Genomic DNA, 12,033 nt, shown 5'->3' with positions numbered 1-12,033 from the left:
TCGGGTGCAAAACCAACTTAATAGTGAGGCTGGCTTCGGAAGAAGCTACAAAGATCAGAAACAAGCAGATCTTGGAAAGAACTAGCATGTCTACCCAGAATAGAGCTAATATATATTTTACACACACAAATATAGATATAGATACTTTTTTCTGTGGATTAATAAACACAATCCCTGTCTCTTGGTGAGCCATCTGTGAATAGTTTGGACCAGATCCTGTTCCAGCCATTGGGCATTTAAACAGACACAGGCTCCTAAGTGTTATTCTAGTCCACTCTGTTCAAGCCCTAAAAATCCATTACTATATTTACTTCTATAGTAGGGCATCATAAAATCATATAGACAATGAGGGCTGGAAGGGACCTCAGGAGGTCACATCTAGTCCAACCCCTGCTCCAAGCAGGACCAGCCCCAACTACATCATCCCAGCCAAGGCTCTCTACCTGGGTCTTCAAAACCTCCAAGGATGATGACTCCAGCACCTCTCTGGGTAGCTTGTTCCAGTGCTTCACCACCCTCCTAGTGAGAGAGTTTTTCCTAATATCCAACCTCAACTTCCCTTGCTGCAACTTGAGCCCATTGCTCCTTCTGTCATTTGCCCCCACTGAGACCAGCCCAGCTCCATCCTCTTTGCAGGGAGTTGAAGGCTGCAATCAAACCCCCTCTGTCTGCCCTACTCCAGACTCAATAAACCCAGTTCCTTAAGATCGAGTCACAAAAAGCTGCAAGGAGGATGCACTGGCTTTAATGAACTGTTTTGCAGAAACTCAAGCAGGAGGAAAGAGAATCACATCTGGGCACCTAAATCCACTCCCACACCTAATAGCTGGGACACAATCCAGCCCCTTGTGCCTCCCAAGAGCACCGGTTACACAGCATCAATCGTCCCCATCTCTCTGGGGTGCTTGGCTCATGCATGAGCTTGTTCATGCACGCCTGAGATTTGAACGGTGTTGCCCAGAGGCATAAATCCCATGGTACTGCTTCCCTTTCTTGAGACACACATCCTCAGTCTAAATCAGCACTGTCCTACTGAAATCCAGGGTGTCGCGCTACTTTACACCACTGGCCCTCTGCCTCCAAAGGCTCCTAGTTTAAGGCTCGCAGCTCCCCAAGCCTAACCAGTTAGTGATGGGGGACGAGCTACTTGGGAGCTGGGGTAGGAGAGGCCTTCGTTTTTGACAAGAGTTATCTTCTCCTACAAGGGAGCAGCAGGAGCCTTTGTTCCCAACAGCTCTTGCTCAAAGTAGCCCCGAGGCCATGATACCTGCCCAGCCTCACCCTTCCCTGTCAATCCAAGCTTCCCAATTTACAGCGTCCTGACTCCTTCACACTGCTCCCGCCTTGAAGTCCACGAATATTATACAATGCACAGCTTAAATAGGTCGTTTAATAGATCCAGAGGGAGAGGAAGTCAAAGAGCCTGTCCAGCCTAACTCCTCGGACAAAGGGCCAGGTGTCGGAGGGAGCCGAACCAGAACAGAGCCTGTCGTCAGACTGGAAGAAAAATCAGTTCATTCAGTTTTAACCCTGGTTTCCATTCCTAGGAGGCCCTGTTCATACCAGGTGCATCCCTGTTCCCACTTATGGGAGCACCAGGACAAAGACTTTCCCCTGGGCATTCATGCCTCTTGCCAAACATCAATGTTAAGCCACTAAGGACACAGAAAGGTGCTTTGCTACAAGGCCAGCCACTCGCCATCGATACCACGACTCTGACCTAAAGCCAAACCACAGCGTGCAGATGTTCCCCAGCATATGATGCAATGCGAGTCAATGCAATAGAGGATTACCCCATTCCCCCCCAAAAACACACACACCTTAATTAGTAACCTAGAGCCTGGGAGGTTACAAACCTGTTCGTATCAGGACTGTGCTTGGGTACCACTTGGTCTTACAGAGGTTTACATGATGTACCAGTGCCTTGAGGGATGCCCTCGCACGTGGACTCCTCCCTTCAGACACCGCTTATTTCCAACGAGGACGTCTTCTCCGCAGATTTTGCACTTGTGCTATTTCCACGTGCGCTGCACGCACCTATTTCCTTGGCCCCAGAGCCGGGGAAGAGCTGAGGCTGGCAACGGGGATCTTTAGACATGCTGCATGCTATTTGCAACGCTGGGATCATTTGAAAAAATCCACACATACGTACACACACACAGAAACAGCGTATTTCCACTGAGCTCCAGCTCCAGCACCTTGTTTACCAAGGACAACATTGCATCTGGAAGCCCGATCACTTGCAGAAACATCCGATGGCTCTGTAGGGAAACTATACCAATTCCTGGAAATTTGCCTAGTCAAACTTAGGGCCTGGTTACACGTTCATTTTGAGCAGCTTCTGGAGCTGTTCACCCCTGGATTGTCTGCACATTAACACTTTTAAGTGGCTTAAGTAGTCAGTGTGCTAGAGGCGATATCCATCATTAGACCAACCAGACAGTTGCAAAAAAAAGTTCTCTCTTTTTGCAAGCTTTCAGGCACTCGTGCCCTTCCTCAGGCACCGGAGAATGCAAAGATTGTAAAATTTCTCCCGGGCGGAAGTGGAAATGTGTATTTCATAGGACAGCGGTGTAAGGTCTCCTGGCTGGAAAAGTTCATTTTATGCAAATTAAGCTCAGAGAAAAGTTGGGGCAATCTATTGACCTCAAAGGTATCTGATGGCAAGATGCAGGATGTTGAGTTATGTTTCTTTCTTGTTACGAAGTTTAATATTATTCACAGGAGGATTGGCGAGGGAAGGCTTTCCTCGGCAAGGAATTTCTCTTGTATTGAAGCTGTTTTTCAGGCTCCAGACAAAAGGCTGGAGCAAGAGTGTCCACTTCCAGGTCTCAAAGTGTTGCATTTTCTTCCTTCTTGTAAAATTATGAAGTCTTCATGAGTGGCTTAAAGCACTCCCTATGCGGCTCAAAGTTATACCACTCCGAAGCAGGATTCACATAACCCAGCTCCTGTGCTGCATACCCCAGCCATCCCCCACAGATGTGCCGCTTAAGCGGCAGGTGCAACTGCAAGCTAGCCCTAAGCCAGTCAATATTGCGCGGCTCACAGCCTAACATGCAACAAGACCCTTGGAGACCAGTTATCGCACTGTTTGAGCAGAGCTGAACCTCTCTGCTCAGTGGTGCCTGCTCACCAGGCAGCCTGGGAGGGCATCCAGTCCGTCCTCGCTGCAGCAACCTTCGATCTTCTGTTCCCTCCAGTCTCCTGGTTGGAGGTTGAACTTCTTTTAAAGATGCTTGTAGATTTTAGATTGGACTCACAGCTTTATACACACGGGCGCTGATGCTACAGCAGGGTCCACAACAGCAGACCCTCCAGGGTAACGGTGCCTGTTGCTATATCGCAGCTATTTTTTGGGTTCTTTTGAAGAAGCCATTGTTAATTAAAAACCTGACTGTGAAACTTTGCTCCTCCAAACATACCCTCTTTTCTCTCTATCACCCTTCTGCACCAGGGAAGGAAAGTGGTTTCCCTCTCTCCCCCCAGAGCTCTTGCTCTGCGGGTATCCACGACCAAACCGGAGAAAACTTGAAGGCCATTTCTTGATTGTCAGCATTTTTGGAAGAAGCAGCATCTCTTCTTGGTGGGAGCTGGAGGCATAACGAAGCATGTGCTAGCAAAGTTTTCCATCTGCTCCGTTAGACTCCATTTCCTAAACCCAAATCCAACGAGCTGACCAAGGGAGTTTTGTCCCTGTGGAGGGCTAATCAAGTTTAGGATTCATGGGGTGACCCATCTCGTGTGCTGGGGAAGGAGGGAACCAACGGTTAAACATTTTAAAAAGCCTTAATCTAATGAAAAATGTAAGTGTAAAGTTAATTAAGCATCACACGTCTGGGCGGGTTCAACCAGAAGGAAGCACGAGCACACACTTGCATTAAGGTTGGTTTTCCCCGCTTCGGGACATTTGCTTTCCAAACCCTTCAGAAGAAGGGATGTTATTTAGCCTTACAATGAATGATTCATCTGGCATTAAGGGCTTCCCAGCCTGGTCCGACAGTGAGATTTCCACCCCACAGTACTGACTGCCTCTAGATGCTGTGCTAGCAGGAGTTTGGGGGTAGGACAGGCCCATGGCAGCGTGATTCAGGACTGCCCAACTTGGACCTCTGGCCCCGGGGACTGTAGACCATTGCCCTCCCATTTACATCCTTGAGGCGAGAGCCCAGTGACCCAGAAGCAGCCACTGGCTTCCCCTGCCCATGCACCCCATCGAGGCCCATCTTGTCCTGCAAGAGAACTGCAAAGGAAGGGACATTGGGGAACAAACAAAGCACCCAAGGCTTCACTCCCCAAAACCACCGGCACGCTCCTTTGAAAGGGCATGAAGAAGTCGTTCCAAGGAGCCTTCCCTTCTCTGATCCAGGCACCAGCTCTGAGTGTAACAGGGAACAAGAGACCCCCCTCCAATCACTCCTGCCTCCGATGGATGCACGAGAGGACACGGCCTTCCTCGAGCATGTCTTTGTGTCACTGCTTTAGCTTGGTGAAAATCAAACCTAGACGGACCCATTACACTCAGAGGATGATGACGACAATAAGGAATGGGGATAATTTGTCTTCATGTTCGATCTGTGTGCCATACGGTTTTATTCCAGACATGGCAGGGTCAGGGCTGTCACAACCAGGCAACCTCCAAATTTGCTAATCCCAATACAATTTTTGGCATTTGTAACTTTGGCTGGTTTTCCTAGGACTCCTGTGTGAATGCACCGTCTCATTCACACGGCTCCAGCCGGCACTGGGGGAGCATCAGTTTTCTGAGACGGAATAAAATATCTTTTAGGAGCAAAGAGATTAGAAATCCCCGAGCTGTCCGTGGGAGGGACGTGTGTCCATGTGCTCAGGGGGTCCTGGATGCCCTGTTGGGGTGTGGCTCTGCTTCTACCCCTGCCCTGCACAGGCAACCTCTGCACCCTTTGGGAGCAGACACCTCAAAGCTGCAGCATTTGGGCAAGAGCAGCGAAGGATTTGGGGGGTACGTGCTAAGTAACTGGCCCAAGGCTGCAGAGGAAGTCGGTGCCTGGGGACTGCACCGAGCTCTCCCACCGTCCACAAACTGGAAGCAGGAGGGATTCACGTCTCCGCTCCCGGCAGCCTTGCTGGCACGTCTATCTCCCAGACCTACGGAGCGAAGCTGGTCTGATTGATGTCTCGAAGTAAGAACTAGGTTAATAAAAGCTCATTTCTGCACAGAATGAATCTGCCTGAGGGACAGTCTGGGGCAAACAGATGATGAGAGCTTTTAAAAGCAGTCCTAAGAGTACAGATAAATCATACAATCTCTCCCCTAACTCCTTCTCCCGGCAGGACAGCCTCTCGTGCTCCAGGTCCAGGCCCCTGGCTGTACTGAGTGCAATCCCCGGGTTTTCTTAGAGCACCGTTTCGGTCGTCACTGGGGGAAACCGAGCCTCAAAAAGACCATGGTTTCCACCTCGACTCCAAAACCTCTCCCAGGAAGAGTCAAGTTTGGGGTCTTACAGGAATGAACTCTGTGCAGGGAAGAGCCGGTATAAAGGATGCACGTGGATATTTCTTTGGAAATGCTTCTTTTCCTTGCCCGTGGGCGACAAGGACAGAATACACTTGCCCCCCAGACCCGGGGACTTTTCTGCCTCTTGGGGCAGAGCGCCCATCGATATCTGCTCATCGCCGTGATGTTCTCCGTTGCATAAATCACGCGAAGAGACAGCCTTCCATCTACAGAGGCCAGCTGTACCACAGATGCCTCTCGGTAGACTTATTGCTTAGGCCAGCGGTCAGCAACGTACGGCCGGTGGACTGGATCCAGCCCACAGAGCCACTGGATCCAGCCCGTGCCCCCACCAGAGCTACACAGCAAGGAGCTGTACCACAGCCTGGCGACTTACAGCTGTGCCCGTGCTGCTGCTGCTCCCCCATCCCTGGCCTCCCCCAGCTGCCAAGTCCCCTGCTCCCTCCACCTCCCAGCTGCAATAAAGCAGCAGCAGAAGCAGCCCAGCCCCAGCACAGCTGTCCCCATCTGCCCTTGCAGCTGCCCTGCATGGCACCTAGAGTCAGGGTGCTCCAGACCATGGCCAGTGCCCAGCAACCTGCCCAAGCCTTGGCCATGTCCTGGTGCTCCACGCAGGGCTGAATTCTGCCCCCGATGCAGGGCAGGGCAGGGTAGGGAGGGAGAGAAAAACCAACAGAGATATTTGGGGAAATAAAGCATGTTTGAAAGTTGAGGCATGAGGGTCCTGTTTGGTGCTTGCATCCCCCCCAAGTGTATTTGCAATCACACACACGTATGCACATACACCCTGGTGTCTTTGCAGTCACATACGTTCACCCCCATCCCCACGCTCTGGTGTCTTTGCAATCACTCCCCTCCCTCCACCCCTTTGATGTCTTTGCAATCACACCCCCCCCCCCCCCCCAGTGTCTTTGCAGCACGTTGCTGCAGTGGTGTCACCACCCAGCGGCTCCATCCTGCAATGAACACAGCTGAACTAACAGCTGAACTAACGCGGGTCTAACACAGCTGCACAGCGAACGCTGCTCTGGGACTGCCCCACTTCGTGGCTTCCTCAAGCAAACAGCAACGATGCTACAAACCTCTTTCCAGCTTAAGCCCCCGGGCTCTCCTTTCCCCCTATGCCGGTACATTTTGGGGAGGGGTGGGTGTTTAACACAGCAAAGCACAAAAGCATCAGGAAGAGACTGATGGCTTGGGCAGGTGCTTTCTGCCTCACACGTACCTCCCAGCAGTGCGGTCCCGGTTACACTCTCCAGCACACGATGCACTTTGGCACCTCCAGTCGCCCAGAAGGAACATGCCTGGATCCTAATGCTGCTGGTTACAAGGAAATCCCTTTAACCAGGAGTGTTCGGGTTGCTCTCATGTATGAAAAATTCAGGCCCACGGAGCCGGCAAACCTATGACATGCTGAGAGAGCCATTACGTGATCGCTGTGCGAGTGTTTTAGAGTGCATTTAGGGCACAGTTTGAGTCCCATCCACTTTAGATCTTGCAGGAACGCACGGGGAATTAATATTTCAACGGGGACCCTCCGCTAACCTCTTAAAATTGCAGACAGCTTGCAGTAATGCAACATCTAAATAAGTCACAGTGGGCAAGTACTTGCGGGGTGGGGGAAAAGGAAAGAGAAACGCGCCAAGGAAAGCAGTGGCTCTCACCCTGCCACTAGCACGCCGTGAAAGAGCTAACCATGCAAGGGCCTAATTGTGCACTCTCCGCACCAGTCTGGAGACAGGAACGTGGCCCACGGGTGCTTGCAGGGCTGCAGTAGTTGCACCAGCCTTTAGGCAGGGTAGCATGCAAATGCCAGCAGAGGTTGTGGGAGCCACGTGCCCCCTGCTCTCTGGCAGGTGATACCATCTGGACCCTGGGTACCTGGGACCCCCCCCATCCATCCATGCTTGTCTTTTGGGGAAACCGTGAGCAACAGAGAAGGGGGTGGGCAATCTTCGTGCTCTGCATTCTCACCCCAGGCCCCGGTCCCGACATGATACCCATAAATATTCATCTTTAAGAGGGTGACAGTCATTCCCACTGCACGGCTCAACAGAAGAGCTTTGGATACCACAGCGGGTCCAGCCCCGACCCACAGCCCCAGGCTGCAGCTGGGGAAGGCACCTGATCTCATGCTTTGGGGGGAAAAAATGGTGCCATGGTGGAGAGAGTGCACCAAGAGCAGTTCAAACAGGTCCTGACAACGTGAAGCAGCAATGCAGCGATGCCCCTGCCCTCCTGCTACACCAGGCTGAGCCCAGCTCGTGTCACTTGGGCATCCCAAACGCTGCTTGCAAAAGCCCTGCCACCCCCTTGGGACTGCCCTCACCCCATGGACGATTTACCCTCTCGCTGCACCAGCTCAGTGTGCCAGCGAGGTCTGCCAGGCTCTCTCCAGGTACAAACAGGGCACAAAGCATCAAGCGTCACAGGGCTAGGAGGGAAGGCAGAGTAGCTGGTGGCCACCCAGGCACGCTGTGCTCACCCCAGGCACCTGAGCACAGGGGCAGGAAAGCCAGCACCTCTGCAGAGGAGGTGAAGCAGGAATACCCAGTGCCCCTGTGCAGCAACCAGAGCAATTCATTGCATTCAGGGAAAGGATTGTGCCCATCCCGTGCTCACACCTGGCCTCCATGAGAAGACAAGCTGCTAATGTATGCTAGGGTCACCCGTCCCATTCCACAGCCTGCAGAGAAACTTCCCCTATAAGCTATTAGCTGGCACAGGCTCCCGCCATGCCCTACACCCCCCTTCCTGCCTTCTTTTCTGAGCAATAAGCAGAGCTCAATAGGGAACAAAGACCTAGGATTTTATAACAATTTGTGGGACAAGGCTGGAGAGAGGACCCTGTCCCCCCTCCCCAAACCACCAGAACCAGGTCCACACTGCAATCACTTTCCAAGACAAGTCACTTCTCATCTCAAACCCACCTTGCTTTTGCTTCTCCCCTTCTCAAGCAATCAAACCATCCTCTTCCATACCCAGGCACGCTGCTGAGACAGATGTGGCACGTTGCACAGCACAGCACAGCAAGGATGCACTGCCAGCTTTGGGCACCCACGGGCATACTTTTCTGCCTCTGAAAAGAGAGGAAAAGGGAGCAACTTGCAGAGGGAAAAAGCCTCATCCCCTGGCTGGAAGGAAGCAGCTGCAGGGATCAAGAGAGGCAGGAACACCTGGAAGGCTGACCGCTCTGCCCTGATTTAAAGGGCCAGCTACTAGCAGAGTGCGCTGGGAAAGGTTTTTATAGAGTAATAAGACCCTCAATGTGTGTGTGAGTCAGGTTTCTAGGGACCTGGATGTAAGAGCTGGGGGGGGGGTTCAGAAATACAGCCATGCATTTGAACATGCTTTATTTAAGTCTCACCAGTTTTCCCTGGTTTCCTCTTGCAGGTTTAGCCTGGAGGTTTTAGCTGGCCTGGGAAATGCGGTGCTGCCAACACAGCAGGGCAGGCAAGTGTGTCCCCAGACACCCCTGCACAGAGGCAGCTCTGATGCTGGTGCCCTGTGCTCTGCCTGGGTGGGTAGGTGCAACTCTAGCCCTTTGGTGTCGATGCCCATGGACTTAAAAATTGCAATGCCCTTCCTGCAAGTGCTTGCAGCTTGTGTGGACCTACCTGCCAGCGATGCACTAGAAGAGCTAGTGACAGCTGAGGGTGTGAGGCCCTGCAAGAGGTGACTTCCTTTTTCAACCAAAAGCATGATTTGGGGGGTCTTTGCTGAGCTCTTGGTCCAGCTGGGAAATGAAAGCCCTGATTCCTGTGCCCAGCTTGCTTAGTATACAGCACCTGTGTCTACATTGTTGTTAAACCAGGTTTTTGGTTGGCTTGAGCTAGCTCAAGAGACCCACATGCAATGCAGGGAGCGCTGGATCTCCTAGTGTAGACAAGGCTATGAAGAGGAAACACTTGGATGCTGTTTGTGTGCATTTTTTGGAGGAGACCGGGGTCCTTGGATCCAGAAGGAGCTGGACCTGCCGTCTCTCCCCTGCCACAAGCAGCAGGGGCTCAGCCAGAGGTCCCCTTTCCTCTCCTCTGCTACTCTTGCGCCTGGTTCCTGTTGGATGCATTGGGCCAAACTGCCCTCCGTTATACCCTCAAAACCCAGAGTATCTCCACCGATATCACGGGAGTCAGCCCAGACTTGTAGAGGCATAAAAGGCAGGAAAATTTGGCCCGCTGCTAGCCTGGGGCACCAGGATTTCCTTTGCCTCTGGTGGGTCTCAGCTACACCTGGTGCTGCTGCTGTCCCCGTCTCGCCCCAAGGGACAACCTCCAGCCACTGCCTGTCCTGCCTTGGGGCGGTCCAACCCACGGGTCATCCCTCTGCCCCGAGCTGCTGTCCCTCGTGCCTCCCAGGTGCCGCAACGACTCCTGCTCCGTGTTCCATGTATGACACAATTGCACTAAATTTAGACCAGCCACACTTGCCAAGTAATTATCACATGACACAAAATGACTGTCCAGCTATTAAAAAGAGCCAAGCAGTTGCAAAGTTAGTGCTTGAATACGTGTAACAACTCTATCACTGGTTTTTACCCAGCTGCAGTTTGAAGATGTAGCAGAGGGACTGCATGGAAACTGCAGGGAATCATCCAGAGGCCTGTGCTCTCAGTTTATTAGGAGCACGTCTAGCAACAGCTGGAAGACAGATGAGCAAAAAGGTACTTGGTTTCATCTCCATCCAGAGGCCGTAACACTTTAACGATAGCGGAAGGGGTCAGCAGCCTGACACGGACTCGGCTACATAGGAACGTGCCGCACCTGTGGAGTTAGCACCGTGCTGGAGGGAGGATAAGCTATTTTGTATAGAAATACACTGATAAATACAATCCCATCCTGGCCGTCACAGCACGCAGGTTCGCCCCGATGAACGGTTATGTTGGTGCCAGCTGGGGATGGAGCTGCGCTGGCAGAAAACAATTCCTCCTGATACACGCTGCATCTCGGCAGGGGATGCAGCTGCGCCATCGAGCTGAGATGGCTGGAGAGCTTCTCCCTTCTTCTGCCCGAGGTCCAGGCAAGACACGTGCCAGACAGGCTCAGTTTGGTGCCGGCAGCACATCTGCAGATGGCGCATCCGTGCAGCGTGGACCACCTATGCCCACCCCATGCCCTGTATCGCAGAACATAGTAATGCCACCTACTTGCTCATGTAAAAGGGATAGGAGCACAATCCTGAGTGGGGTCTGGGGTCATTCTCAGGATAAGTCCTTAGCACACACCGTGTCTCAGCAGGCTGCCTCTGCAGTGTCTGCTCCGACTCCATCTCTGGTTCATGTGTTCGCAATTTTGCTACCCAGAGCAAGCCTGTTCATAGGCAAGTGCCCAAGGATGGCAAGGAGAAGAGGCATGGACCGATCACTTGCAAGGGGGTCAGGACACTTGGTAGCCGTAAGGGTGGTTTTTTTTAAGTAAGGCTCCTTCCTGCTTGTACCCAATTCCTGGTCCTTTTGTTTCTGAGACATGGCAGCGTCCTTTCCCTCCGCAGCCCCTGCCCAGGATGAAGACAAGGGGCCCAGCCTTGCACCAACCAACTTCAATAGGCAGGCAGGGCACTCAGCACCGCACCCACCAAGCTTCTTGGAGGATGGATGCTGGACTAATGACCTCCTGAGGTCCCTCCAACCCTCATTTCCCATGATTGTCTATGTCCTAGCTCCTTTGTGAAGGTGCTGATGGTCTACACCAAACTTTTCTTATTGCATGCCCACTTCCAGATTTACCGGCTGCTCGCACACCCCTACCAGCATATGTTTTATATTTGCACCCCATAACGGCCATTTATTATTATACTGAAAATTAAATCCACCGTTACACAATTTCTCCCCAGAGATGTCTTGTGTATACCGAGGGATATGCATACCATGGTTTGGGAACTCTGGTCTCCACCATGTGAACTAATGAGCCATCCTACTAATGAGACTGGCGACTACCCAAGACCCTCCGGCTCCGATTCCTGTAGCAGCAGTGTCAGGAAAACACGGGGCAGGAGGGAACTGCCCAAAGAAACAAAGCTTAAGAGAAGGTTTGCAGGTCGGGCTCAAGGCCTTGACCCCCTGCAATGCAACTTTGAGCATTTCAGCTGCAGACCCAGCTCTGTGCCCGAGCTGCCCTGGTTTGCACCATCCTCCTTTGGGCTGTCCAGGAGGTTGAGCCATCACCTGACACTCTCAAGTCTCCTTCCTCCCTTCTCTGCTACCTTTTCCCTACCGGGAGGGGTTCTTGAGCTCAGGCCCCTGCCACACATTACAAATATTATGCAACTAACTGGTTACTTGTGCAATACAAAACCAGCCACATGTGCAATGATCACGCCATCCAGCTATAAAAAGAGCCAACTAGCTACAAAGCCAGTGTTGGAAAATGGGTAACAACTCTATAGCTGGTTTCTACCCAGCTTTCATCTGAAGATGCGGCACAGCCCTTGGGAAGTTTCAATTAGACAATTGAGAAAATGATAAACTGCAACAAAGGAAAGATAAGGGAAAAAAAAGAGCCAAAGAGAGAGCGAGTGAGAAAGAGAAGCGTCCGCCC

At 52.1% G+C, this 12,033-nt stretch overlaps 1 long non-coding RNA gene across 2 annotated transcripts in view; it reads right to left on the bottom strand.

Annotated features, from left to right (window-relative positions):
- Positions 1-8,710, bottom strand: part of LOC132251457 (uncharacterized) — a 47,598-nt gene extending 38,888 nt beyond the window's left edge. For both annotated transcript variants that reach the window (XR_009463557.1, XR_009463556.1), the window contains exon 1: positions 8,428-8,710. This is a non-coding gene — a long non-coding RNA (uncharacterized LOC132251457). The remainder of the gene's footprint in view (positions 1-8,427) is intronic.
- Between the last annotated feature and the right edge of the window lie 3,323 nt (positions 8,711-12,033).

Source organism: Alligator mississippiensis, chromosome 7 (genome assembly GCF_030867095.1).
Source record: "Alligator mississippiensis isolate rAllMis1 chromosome 7, rAllMis1, whole genome shotgun sequence".
Lineage (NCBI taxonomy): Eukaryota > Metazoa > Chordata > Crocodylia > Alligatoridae > Alligator > Alligator mississippiensis.
Note: the sequence above shows the minus strand (reverse complement) of the source record. Positions and strands in the feature narration are given on the sequence as shown.